A 14,011-nucleotide genomic window follows, 5' to 3' on the forward strand; every position below is an offset into this window, starting at 1 on the left:
CTAGTGTAACACACAAAAATTGCTGGAGAAACTCAACAGGTCAGGCAGCATCTATGAAGAGGAATAAAATGTTTTGGGCTGAGACCCTTCCTCAAGACTCATGAAATCAAGTCCAGTTTTGATTAAAGGTCTCAGCAAAATTTATTTCTCTCTAGATGCTGACTGACCTGTTGAGTTCCTATAGCATTTTGTGTGTGTTACGCTAGATTTCCAGCATCTGCAGAATCCCTTGTGTTTAAGATTCTTTCTAGGCCTAACTAGGTAAATACAAGGTTAATGTTCCCCTTGGGGTGTCTAGAACTGAGGATCACACTCTCTAAAAATTAGCCATTCAGTACTGAGACAAAAGCAGTGTCTTTATCCAATTGTAATTCTCTATCTAAAATGGCTTTGAAAACTCAACCACTCGTATATTAAAGATACAGCCAGATAGACTTCTGGGTATTAGTGGAATCAAGAGATGGTGGTTATACAGTAAAGCGGAGCTGTGGTAATGGATTAGCCATGATTTCAATGAAAGGATAGGTATGAGAAGCCCTAATGTCTTACTCCACTTTCTATTTTTATGTCTTATCGTTAACACAATTAACAGTTATAAAAGATGAGATTGCAAGTATCTATCTATATCACCTCCATCTATTATTGTACAGAGTATGTAAAACTTGAATATTGGGGCACCATGTAGCACCATTCTGGACATTCCAAGAACTTCACCAAGGTTTACATAGGTTGATACCAAACACTGAAGCCCAATGATCAATCGGAAATTTAGAAGTCAGGGCTTCGATGGCTGAAACCTAGACTGTCCATATTTGTGGATGAGAGGGTGGGAAGGAGGGAGGAATAGGGCTAGTTTTGTTGTTGTTGTTGTTATTGTTTTGTTACCTGTTGGGTTCTGTTGTCCTGCTGAATATTGTGGACATGCAATGTTGGCAGCTGAAGATGTGGTGACACTTGCCAGCTGTCCCCAGCACAACCTTAAATGTGTTGATTGTTAATGCAAACCTGCCAAAGGGTTTCGGCCTGAAATTTTGACTGTACTTTTTTCTGTAGATGCTGCCTGGCCTGCCGAGTTCCTCCAGCATTTTATGTGTGTTGCTCGGATTTCCAGCATCAGCAGATTTTCTCTTGTTTGTGATCAGATTTCACTATGTTTAGATGTACATGAGGGTTTTGGTCTCCTTGCACAACCTATTTAATTTGTATATACATTTATTATCATTTATAATATATATATATTGCACTGTACTGCTGCCGCAAAATAACAAATTTCAAGACATGCATCAGTGATAATAAACCTTATTCTGATTCTAATAAATAAATCTGAATCTATTGTAATAAAGAGCAAAATAGCGGTCATCTATAGTATATAGCTACTTCTTTGGAACACAAATGAGATATTGAAAAGGACTTGGGTTTGTCCTCCTGCTAGGATTATATAGGGTGAGACCACAACTGGAAAGATGCTGCCTCGCTTGATGTATAATGCCCATAACTTTGTTTTTTCCTGATGCTGATTCATGAATGAATGCTGGTGAAGTTAATGCTCCCATGATTCAAGCAGTACCCTGATATTCTTCACATTCACCTAAAAGAACTTGGGTACTATGAACTGGCAATGCAACTAACAATCTCAGCATCCCACAGCCACTCTGCATCCTTTAACAACCTTTTGTACTAAAAGAAATGTGTGTATTCTTGTTAGGGGATGGGCAGATATACAGATGTGTCGATAGAAACCAGGTAAATGAAGGATGGAAGGAATGGCAAAAAGTGATGCTTCGATACATTGCTGCACCAAACAGAAGATAAATTAGTCAGGTGTACTTCAAATTGGCCTCGCAAAATTACACTGGACAATAATGACATTTATATCATAGTTGTCTTGGCAGGTAATCTGCATGGGAGAAGTTACAGGAGCCTGAAAAACACATTCAGTGATGCAGGGACAGTTTTTACCCCTCTGTCATTGGATTTCTCAATGCTCCACGAACCCACAAAGACTACCTTACTATTCCTTTTTTTTTTGCACTATTTATTTTGTAATTCAAGATTTTTGACAGTCGTTACACGAGTGTAAAGGAGAATAACATACTTGTGTCTCAGGATCCGACACAGCTTAAAAACACAGTAAGTACACAATTTTAAAAAATGGCTTGGGAGAAAGAAGTAACTGTTTTTGAGTCAACTGGGCCAGGCGTGGATGCCATATAGCTTCTTCCCTGACGGGAGCGAGAGTAACAGTCCACAAGCAGGTTGGTGGAGTCCTTTCTGATATCACTGGCCTTTTTCCAGCACCTTTCAGTATGTGCTGTATATCCTTGATGGCAAACAGGCTGATGCCAGTAATGCATTGGGATGTTTAAACTAACTATTGCAGAGCCTTGCTGTCTGCAGTTTCTGTATCACACAATGATGTAGTATGTTAAGATGCTCTCCAGTGTGCATTGCAATCATAGTACTGTTATGTCTTTACTGCTGCCACAATTTCACATCATTTAAGACAGTGATAATAATCCTGATTCTGATTCAGTTTCAGATACTAAGACCTCAGTTGCACAGATATTGAGAGCAGCAGTCAAATTTAATGCATTTTCCAAATGTAACTGATGGTTGATTTGCAACTTAATCATCTATATTGATCTTGCAGCAACTACTTAAAAAATTTACAAATCTGAAAATGCTGCGTAAAACAAAACTTGGCAATCAGTAAGTACTAATCACTTTCACCATGCCTTCAATTATATTTCACATCAGCAAATTAGCAATGTTTGATTAATCACTCTTAAAGAGGTATGGCAGGAATTGCAATTTTTAATCAATTCTGTGAGCCAATGAGGTATGGAAAACAAGGAAATGAATCTACTTATTTAGCATTGCCACTTATAAAGCCTCACAGTATCAAATATGGTCAAAGTGCATCGAGCCAAGCTAATGAAAAAGTGGAATTCTCAGTTCATGCCACTGAAGGATGGCAGTCAATGGAATGGTCAAGTTCAAAGTAAGTTCATATCAGTATATGTCACCATATACCACCTTGATATTCATTTTCTTGCAGGTATTCACAATAGAACAGAGGAATACAATAGAATCAATAAAAACTACAAAGACTGACAACCAATGTGTAAAACTGTGAAAATAAAAAATGAATAATATTGAGAACTCGAGTGGTAGAGTCCTTGAAAGTGAGCCCATAGGTTGTGAAATCAATTCAGAGTTGAGGTGAGTGCAGTTATCTGTGCTGCTGCTGGAATTGAAGAGGAATAACTGTTTCTGAACAGGGTGGTACGGGACCTATGGTTCCAGTGACTACTTCCCGATGGATGCAGCGAGAAGAGAGCCTGGCCTGGATGGTGACAGTCCTTATTGATTGATACTGCTTTCTCGTGGCAGTGCTCCTTGCTGATTAGATTAGATTAGATTATGAGGACACTCAGTCCTCATTTATTGTCATTTAGAAATGCATGCATTAAAAAATGATACAATGTTCCTCCAGAATGATATCACAAGAAACACAGGACAAACCAAGAATAAAACTGACAAAACCACATAATTATAACATATAGTTACAACAGTGCAAAGCAATACCATCATTTGATAAAGAGCAGACCATGGGCACGGTAAAAAACAGTCTCAAAGTCCCTATAGCCTTATCATCTCACGCAGAGGGTAGAAGGGAGAAACTCTCTCTGCCATGAACCTCCAAGCGCTGCAAACTTACCGATGCAGCATCATTGGAAGCACCCGACCGCAGCGGACTCTGAGTCCGTCCGAAAACTTTGAGCCTCCGACACAGCCTCTCCTAGCACCATCCTCTGCTGAGCGCTTCGACCCCGCCCCGACCGCTGGGCAACAAGCAAAGCCGAGGACTCGGTGCCTGCTCCTCCGGAGATTCCGGACCACACAGTAGCAGCAGCAGCGAAACAGGCATTTCAGAAGTTTCACCAGATGTTCCTCCGTGCTCTCACATCAGTCTCCATCAAATCAGGATTGTGCACGGCACCCTACTTGACAAATAACAGACATCACCACTGGAGTGGCCTCTGCAAGCTGTGTTGTGCCGCCATCTTCTCCTTGGTGTGCTCCTTGGTAGAGAGGGCTTTCTCTGTGTAGGCAGGGAAAGGTGCGATTAGATTCTTTTACACTTATTGTTACAAATATAGTGTCATGATAGAACCACACTTTGGTTCTATTTGTTTTTACTTCTCAAGTTCATAGTTTCATAAATTGAGTTCAAAACTTCAAGAATTATTCAGGAGCTGTGGTAAACATTGGTCAGTCTATCATAGAATTGCACATGGAAAATTTGGGCCAGAATGGTTTTTGCATAGAATTATACCGAATATATTTCACTGAAACAAGCCTCTTACCGCTTCTGCCCACGGCAGAATCTATGCACCACTCCTTGTCTTTTGCCCTTCAACTCTAACAGCAGAATCTTCTATTCCTTTTCAGAATCTGAATCAGGTTCATTATCATAAGACCATAAGACAAAGGAGTAGAAATCGGCCATTCGGCCCATCGAGTCTGCTCCGCCATTTTATCATGAGCTGATCCATTCTCCCATTTAGTCCCACTCTCCCGCCTTCTCACCATAACTTTTGATGCCCTGGCTACTCAGATACCTATCAATCTCTGCCTTAAGTACACCCAATGACTTGGCCCTCACTGCTGCCCGTGGTAACAAATTCCATAGATTCACCACCCTCTGACTAAAAAAATTTCTTCGCATTTCTGTTCTGAATGGGCGCCCTTCAATCCTTAAATCATGCCCTCTCGTACTAGACTCCCCCATCATGGGAAACAACTTTGCCACATCCACTCTGTCCATGCCTTTCAACGTTCGAAATGTTTCTATGAGGTCTCCCCTCATTCTTCTAAACTCCAAGGAATACAGTCCAAGAACAGACAAATGTTCCTCTTATGTTAACCCTCTCATTCCCAGAATCATTCTAGTGAATCTCCTCTGTACCCTCTCCAACGTCAGCACATCCTTTCTTAAATAGGGAGACCAAAACTGCCCACAGTACTCCAAGTGCGGTCTCACCAGTGCCTTATAGAGCCTCAACATCACATCCCTGCTCCTATACTCTATTCCTCTAGAAATGAATGCCAACATTGCATTCGCCTTCTTCACGACTGACTCAACCTGGAGGTTAACCAAACTTTGAATTCTTTCCCCATTTGAATAATAGTCTTCCCGTTTATTATTTCTGCCAAAGTGCATAACCATACACTTTCCGACATTGTACTCATTTGCCACTTCTCTGCCCATTCTTCCAATCTATCCAAGTCTCTCTGCAGACTCTCCATTTCCTCAGCACTAAGGGCCCCTCCACCTATCTTCGTATCATCAGCAAACTTAGCCACAAAGCCATCTATTCCATAATCCAAATTGTTGATGTACAATGTAAAAAGAAGCGGCCCCAACACGGACCCCTGTGGAACACCTCTGGTAACCGGCAGCCATCCAAAATAGGATCCCTTTATTCCCACTCTCTGTTTTCTGCCAATCAGCCAATGCTCTATCCACGTATGTAACTTTCCCGTAATTCCATAGACTCTTATCTTGTTAAGTAGCCTCATGTGCGGCACCTTGTCAAAGGCCTTCTGAAAATCCAAATATACAACATCCACTGCATCTCCCTTGTCTAGCCTACTGGTAATTTCCTCAAAAAATTGTAATAGGTTTGTCAGGCAGGACTTTCCTTTAAGGAATCCATGCTGAGTTCTGCCTATCTTTTCATATGCCTCCAGGTACTCTGTAACCTCATCCTTGACAATCAACTCCAACAACTTCCCAACCACCGATGTCAAGCTAACAGGTCTATAATTTCCTTTTTTGCTTCCTTGCCCCTTTCTCAAATAGCAGAGTGACATTTGCAATCTTCCAGTCCTCCAGAACCATGCCAGAACCTATCGATTTTTGAAAGATCACCGCTAATGTCTTCACAATCTCCACAGCTACTTCCTTCAGAACACGCAGGTGCATTCCATCTGGTCCAGGAGATTTATCCACCTTTATACTATTCAGCTTCCTGAGTACTTTCTCTGTCGTAATTGTGACTGCGCACACTTCTTTTCCCTGCCACCCTTGAGTGTCCGGTATACTGCTGATGTCTTCCTCAGTGAAGACTGATGCAAAATACTCGATCAGTTCCTCTGCCATCTCCTTATCTCCCATTACAATCTCTCCAGCATCATTTTCTATCGGTCCTATATCTACTCTCACCTGTCTTTTACTCTTTATATACTTGAAAAAGCTTTAGTATCCTCTTTGATATTATTTGCTAGCTTCCTTTCATAGTTAATCTTTTCCCTCTTAATGACCTTCTTGGTTTCCTTTTGTAAGGTTTTAAAAACTTCCCAATCCTCTGTCTTCCCACTAATTTTTGCTTCCTTGTATGCCCTGTCCTTTGGCTTTGACTTCTCTTGTCAACCACAGTTGCATCCTTTATCCATTTGAAAATTTCTTCTTTTTTGGAATATACCTGTCTTTCACCTTCCTCACTTCTCACAAAAATTCTAGCCACTGCTGCTTTGCCGTCTTTCCCACCAGTGTCCCTTTCCAGTCAACTTTGGCCAGTTCCTCTCTCATGCCATTGTAATTTTCTTTACTCCACTGAAATACCGACACATCAGATTTTGGCTTCTCTTTTTCAAATTTCACAGTGAACTCAATCATGTTATGATCACTGCCTCCTAAGGGTTCTTTCACCTCAATCTCTCTAATCACCTCCGGTTCATTACACAATACCCAATCCAGTACAGCAGATCCCCTAGTGGGCTCAACAACAAGCTGTTCTAAAAAGCCATCTCGCGGACATTCTACAAATTCTCTCTCTTGAGATCCAGTGCCGACCTGATTTTCCCAATCCACTCGCATATTAAAATCCCGCACAATTATCATAACACTGCCCTTCTGACAAGCCTTTTCTATTTCCTGTTGTAATTTGTAGACAACATCCCTGCAGCTGTTTGGAGGCCTATAAATAACTGCCATCAGGGTCCTTTTACCCCTGCTATTCCTTAGCTCAACCCATAAAGATTCTGCACCTTCCGATCCTATATCACCTCTTTCTAATGATTTAATATCATTTCTTACCAATAAAGCCACGCCTCCCCCTCTGCCTACCTTCCTATCCTTCCGATACACCGTGTATCCTTGGACGTTCAGCTCCCAGAGACATGCATCCTTTAGCCAGGTCTCTGTGATGGCCACAATATCATACCTGCCAATCTGTAGCTGTACGACAAGATTATCCACCTTATTCTTTATGCTGCGTGCATTTAAGTACAACACCTTAAGACCAGTATTTGGTACTTTTCACTTTGATTTCATTGCAACTTTATTGCACTGCAACTCATCTCAATGGCTACAAATTTACCCCATCACCTGCCTGTCTTTCCTGACATCTTTACTGCTCACTATCTTAGATTTATTTCTGTTTTCCCCTTCCTCCGCTCTGTCATTCTGGTTCCCATCTCCCTGCCAAGTCATTGATATATATCATGAAATGTGTTGTTCTGCTGCAGCAATATAGTAAAAATTACTCTCAGTTACAAAATAGTGCAAAGGACAAATATTAAGTTAGTGTTCATGGATTCATGGACCATTCAGAAATCTGATGGTGGAGGAGAAGAAATTGTTCCTAAAATGTTGGGTGTGGGTTGTCAGGCTCCTGTACCTCCTCCTCAATTGTAGTAGCATGAAGAACTCAAGTGAGTTCCACATCTTAACGAATTCTCATTCAGTTTGCAATTGCTCTTTGGTCACTTCTCCAAAGATTATCACCTTCTTCTGTTGGAGAGACTTGTGAGTTTCTGAGATCGCAGGAGGGATGCAGCCCGGAGCTTAACTCCTGGTAGGGTCACCCATGGTGGTAGGTTCAAGGGAGTGGTTCCAGGCAGAGAGTGATCCAACCAAGACCACAACGGTGGAGCTGGCAGGAGATTATGTCATATCACAATGGCAGTGAAGGCAGAGGAAGGCTGCAGCAGTAGGGGGTCCTGAATTGTCTTGCATTCCATGCCACTGAACCCTGACCTCGATCTGTCAAAGACCATGAAGTGGCTGCGCAAACATCAGCTTCCCCCGTTAAACAAAGCCACACACAGGTGTTCTCTGCTAAGGGAATAATCCCTCAGAAGAACATCATAATCATCTCAAGTGATCGCACGACACTGGCCTATATTTATAAAGGGCCTGTATACGTCTTAATACTTAGAATGACAAGAAAGGTCATTGTTTTAAATTTAAAATTATTAATGAGCAGAATCTGGACCTTTGAATTAGCAACAAATTTACATTCTAATAGAAGGTCATCAAAGTGAAGGAATAAAAAAGGTCTTTCATGAAAAGTTATGTACTTGAAATATTAATTTATCTCTTCATGAATATGAATTTACAACAGGAAAATTGCACATAATTTACCTAAATGTGAGAGACAGAAAAAAAGAAAATGCTGGAAATGCTCAGCAAGTCAGACTATAATAATGGCGTCATAGAGTTAAACAGTATGGAAACAGGCCCTTCAGCCCATCTAGTCCATGTTGATAAAGATATTCTATCAAGTCAGTCCCATTTGCCAGCATTTGGCCCAGCTCCAGATTCTGCTCTTGTTTTCACAATTCAGCAGGAAAGCTCATGAATTATTATGTACTTTGATAATAATTTTACTTTGAAATATGGCAAGTAGAGAAGTTAGTTTGAATATAACAGAAAACAAAACACTGGAAGAACGCAATGGGTCATGCAGTATCTGCAGAGGCAAAAGTTGACTGGATTGAGAAGGAGGAGGAAAGATTGCCAGTGTGATGTGATGGGATGGGGTGGTGTGGAGACCAGTTGAAAACCAGGTGGGGAAGGAATAATGGGAAAAAGTTGCCATGTGGTGGAAAGGATTGCAAAGGTAAACAAAGGGAGAGGAAAACTAGGTGGACAGGTAAATATTTGTGGAAAGAGACCACAGGAGTGTGGGTTACCTCAGAATGGAAAATTTAATGTACATACCAATGGGTTGTGAGATACCTAGGCTGAAAATGACATTTCCTTCCTATTTGCATTTGGCCTCTCTGTTGTAATGGAGAAGGCTGAAGACAGACTAGTCGGTGTAGGAGTGAAAAAGAAAGTTCAAATGATATGCAATCAGAAGCTCAATCTAGCTGTTATATCAGAGCATTAGAACGTAAGGCACAGAAACTGCATTAGGCCATTTGGCCCGTCTAGTCTGCTCCACCATTCAATTGTGGCTGATCCTTTCTTTCCCCTCCTCAGTCCCACTACCCGGCCTTCTTCCCATAATCTTTGATGCCGTGTCCAATTAAGAATCTATCAAGTTCTGTCTTAAATATACACAACAACCTGGCCTCCACCAGCTGTCTGGGGTAATATATTCCAAAACTTCACCACCCTCTGGCTAAAGAAATTTCTCCACATCTCTATTTTAAGTGGATATCCCTCACTCCTGAGGCTGTGCCCTCTTGTCCTAGACTCCTGCACCATGGGAAACATCCTTTCAACATCCACACTGTCTAGGCCTTTCAATAGTCGAAAAGTGTCAAAGATTTCCCCCCTCATCCTTCTAAATTCCAGCGAGTACAGATCCAGAGCTATCAAACTTTCCTCACATGAAACCCTTTCATTCCCACAATCATCCTTGTGAAGCTCCTCTGAACCCTCTCCAATGCCAGCACATCTTTTCTTAGATGAAGAGCCCAAAACTGTTCACAATACTCAAGATGAAGCCTCACCAGGGCCTTATACAGCCTCAGCAACACATCCCTGCTCTTGTATTCGAGACCTCTTAAATGAATGCTAACATTGCATTTGCCTTCCTCACCACTAACTCTATCAGCAAGTTAACCTTCAGGGTGTTCTGCACAAGGACTCCCAAGTCCCTTTGCTTCTGAGATTTTTGGATTTTCTCCCTGTTTAGAAAGTAATCTGCACATTTACTTCTACTACCAAAGTGCATAACCATGTATTTTCCAATACTGTGTTTTATTTGCCACTTTCTAACCCATTCTCCTAATCTGCCTAAGTCCTTCTGCAGCCTATCTGGTTCCTCCACACTACCAGCGACTCCGCCAATATTTGTATCATCTGCAAACTTGGCAATAAGGCCGTCTATTTCATCATCTAAATCATTAGTATACAGCATTAAAAAGAAGCAGTCCCAACTCCGACCCCTGCAGAACACCACTAGTCACTGGCAGCCAACCAGAAAAGCATCCTTTTATTCCCACTCACTGCCTCCTACCAGTCTGCCAATGTTCTAACCATGCCAGTAACTTTCCTGTAATACCATGAGCTCTTAACTTGGTAAGCAGCCTCATGTGTGACACCTTGTCAAAGGCCTTCTGAAAGTCCAAATATACAACATCCACTGCATCCCCTTTATCTGTCCTACTTGTAATCTCCTCAACGAATTCCAACAGGTTCGTCAGGCAACATATTCCCTAAAGGAAACAATGCTGACATTGTCCTATCTTGTCCTGTGTCACCAAGTACTCCATAACCTCATCCCTAACAATTGACTTCAACAACTTCCCCACCACTGAGGTCAGGCTAGCTGGTCTATATTTTCCTTCTTGCTGCTTTCCTCCTTTTTTAAAGATTGGAGTGACATTTGCAATTTTCCAGTCCTCTGGCATTATTTTTGAAAGAACATTACTCATGCTTCCACAATCTCTTCTGCTACCTCTTTCAGAACCTGAGGATGCAGTTCATCTGGTCTAGCTGACTTATTTATCCTTGGGTCTTCCAGCTTTTTGAGCACCTTCTCCCTTGTAATAGTAACTGCACTCACTTCTCTTCCCTCGCACCTTTCAACATCTGAAATACTGCTGGTGTCTTCCACAGTGAAGACTGATACAAAATACTCATCTAGTTCATCTGTCATCTCCTTGTCCCCCATTATTATTTATCCAGCCTCATTTTCTAGCAGTCCTATATCAACTCTCACCTCCCTTTTATTTTTTATATACTTGAAAAAGCTTTTACTATCCACTGACCTGTTTGCTACCTTGATTTCATATTTAATCTTTTCCCTCCTAACGATTCTTCTAGTTGCTCTCCATAGGATTTTACAAGCTTCTCAATCCTCTATCTTCCAGCTAATTTTTGCTTTGTTGTATGCCCTCTCTTTTGCTTTTGCATTAGCTTTGACTTCCCTTGTCAGCCACTGTCGTACTATTTTGCCATTTGAGTATTTCTTTGTTTTTAGAATACATCTATCCTGTACCTTCCTCATTTTTCCCAGAAACTCACACCATTGTTGCTCTGCTATCATCCCTGCTGGCATCTCCTTCCAATTTACTTTGGCCAACTCCTCTCTCATACCACTGTAATTCCATTTACTCCACGGAAATACTGCTATGTCAGACTCCACTTTTTCCTTATGAAAGTTCATGCTGATTTCAGTCATATTGTGATCAGTGCCTCCTAAGGGTTCTTTTACCTTAGGGTCCCTAATTACCAGTTCATTACATAACTCCCAATCTAGTAGTGGTGATCCCCGAGTAGGTTCAATGACAGCTGCTCTAAAAAGCCATCTCATAAGGCATTCAACAAGCTCACTCTCTTGAGATCCATTTCCAACCTGATTTTCCCAATCGACCTGCACGTTAAAATCTCCTATGACTATCATAACATTTCCCTTTTGACATGTCTTTTCAATTTCCCATTGTAATCTGTAGTCCACATCCCAGCTACTGTTGGAAGGCCTGTATAAAACTGCCATCAGGGTTCTAATGCCCTTGCAGTTTCTTAACTCAACCCACAAGGATTCAACATCTTCCAATCCTATGTTACATCTTTCTACTGATTTAATGCCACTCTTTATAAGCAGAGCCACACCACCTCCTCTGTCTACCTTCCTATCCCTCTGATACAACGTGTAACCTTGGACATTCAGCTCCCAACTACAACCATACTTCCGTCATGATTCAGTGATGACAACAACATCATACCTGACAATCTGCAAACTGCAACAAGATCATCCACCTTATCTCTCGTACTTCATGCATTGAGATGTTACACTGTGAGTACTGTATTTGCCCCCTTTTGATTCTGCATCTCTAATGCACTGATACTCACCATGCTGGCTGCAATTTTGCCCTATCACCTGCCTGCCTTTCCTGACTGTCTGACTGGACGCTATCTTTGCCTTTTTACCATCCATCCTATCCTGAGTCCCTTCACTCCAGTTCCCACCCCCCTGCCAAATTAGTTTAAACCCTCCACCTCAGATTCAGGTGCAACCTGTCACTTTTGTACAGGTCATACCTCCCCAGAGGAGACCCCAAAGATCCCAATGATCCCCTGCATCAGCTTCTCAGCCACGCATTAATCTGCCAAGTCATCCTGTTTCTACCCTCACTGGCGCATGGCACAGTCAACAACCCAGAAATCACTACCCTGGAGGTCCTGTTTCTCAGCTTTCTGGATAGCCCTCTAAATTCTCTCTTCAGTACCTCTTTGCTTTTCCTTCCTATGTCATTGATACCAATATCTACCAATATATCTGGCTGTTCTCCCTCCCCTCAAAAAACCTTGGCTTCACCAGTATAAAGGAGGCCACATTGTGAACACGAGATGCAGAAGACAAGGCTGGAAGAGATGCTTGTGAACTTCTGTCTCATATCGAGAAGTTGTTTATGTCCCTGCATGGTGGTGAAGAAGGAGGTGTAGGGATAGGTTTTACACCTGCTATAATTGTAGAGTTGAGTTCCAGGGAACAAGGAGACGGGGGTGGGGATGGTTGAGCAGAGCACATATTCCTGAAGAAAGTGTGGGGGGAGGGGAATGGGAAGATATTACTGTTTACATTGCAAGTGGTGGAGGATGTCTTACCACGTGCTGAGGCTAGTGGGGTGAGGGGTAGGGGATATCTACAGTCGATCGGTCGGCGGGGGGGGGGGGGTGCAACAACCATGCATGAAATGGAAGAAATCCACTTGAGCAGTGGATAAAGAGTTGATGGGAAAAAAATGTGATCTAGGTTGACTTTAACCGTGGAATGATTGTTTGTGCCAGACAGAGTGATTTGAGTATCTCAGAAACTGCAGATCTCCTGGGATTTTCCCGCACAACAGTCTCTACTAGAGTTTACAGAATATGGTGTGAGAAACAAAAAACACCCAGCAAGCAGTAGTTCTTTGGGCAAAATCAGCTTGTTAATGAGAGAGTCCAGCGGAGTATGACCAGACTGGGTCAAACTGACAGGAAGGCGAGTGTAACTCAGATAACTGTGTTTTATCACAGTGGTGTGCAGAGGAGTGTTTCTGAATGTGAAACAGGTCCAGCCCTGAACTGGCTAGGCGACAGTCAATTCCCGTTATAAATGTGGAAGCATTATTTTTTTTAGGAGAATCAACAATTGTTAAAAGGGAAATCTCTTTTGTAAATTGGTAAATAAGTTTATTATTGTCACATATACTGATATGTATTAGAAAAAACTTTGCCTTCAATAGGTACATTAAATGTCAGAGAGCTGTATATAATATACATCTTGATATTTTCTTCGCAAACGTCCACAAAAACAGAAGTGCCCAAAAGAATAAATGAACAATAAATGTTAGATCCCCAAAGACCACCCCCACTCCCCCCTCCCATGTACAAACAGCAGCAAAGCAATGACCCTCCCTCCCCCACCAGCAAAAAAGCATCAGCACCGAGCACTCAAGCGTGCAGCAAAGCATCAATAAAGACACCGACATGTGATAACCCAAACACTACTCGTTCACCCAGTAATTTGACATACTACAGGCTCTCTGTCTCCCTAATAAGGTTAAAGAAGTGTCCCCAATTCACAGCGAGAAGGGAGACATAACAAAGAAACTCGCTGATGTATGGTGTTTAAAGTCTGTTGTATCGCTTCTGCTGAGCTCTGTGCCCAAAGAACTCAGGTCTCTGTGCACACAGCCAGCAGCCAGCTGACTGCTTATGATCTTCCTTCTCCTACGACACATCAGGCAGCGGCGCCGGCCTTGAACCTGCCCGCCTCCA

At 42.0% G+C, this 14,011-nt stretch overlaps 1 protein-coding gene and 1 long non-coding RNA gene across 4 annotated transcripts in view; one reads left to right on the forward strand and one right to left on the reverse strand.

Moving 5' to 3' along the window:
- Positions 1-14,011, forward strand: part of LOC134342867 (solute carrier family 12 member 5-like) — a 1,196,244-nt gene that overhangs the window by 263,594 nt on the left and 918,639 nt on the right. The gene's annotated exons all lie outside the window — the stretch shown is intronic.
- Positions 3,963-14,011, reverse strand: part of LOC134342869 (uncharacterized) — a 30,383-nt gene continuing 20,334 nt past the window's right edge. Inside the window, exon 3 of the long non-coding RNA XR_010017128.1 lies at positions 3,963-4,105. This is a non-coding gene — a long non-coding RNA (uncharacterized LOC134342869). The remainder of the gene's footprint in view (positions 4,106-14,011) is intronic.

Source organism: Mobula hypostoma, chromosome 2 (genome assembly GCF_963921235.1).
Source record: "Mobula hypostoma chromosome 2, sMobHyp1.1, whole genome shotgun sequence".
Lineage (NCBI taxonomy): Eukaryota > Metazoa > Chordata > Chondrichthyes > Myliobatiformes > Myliobatidae > Mobula > Mobula hypostoma.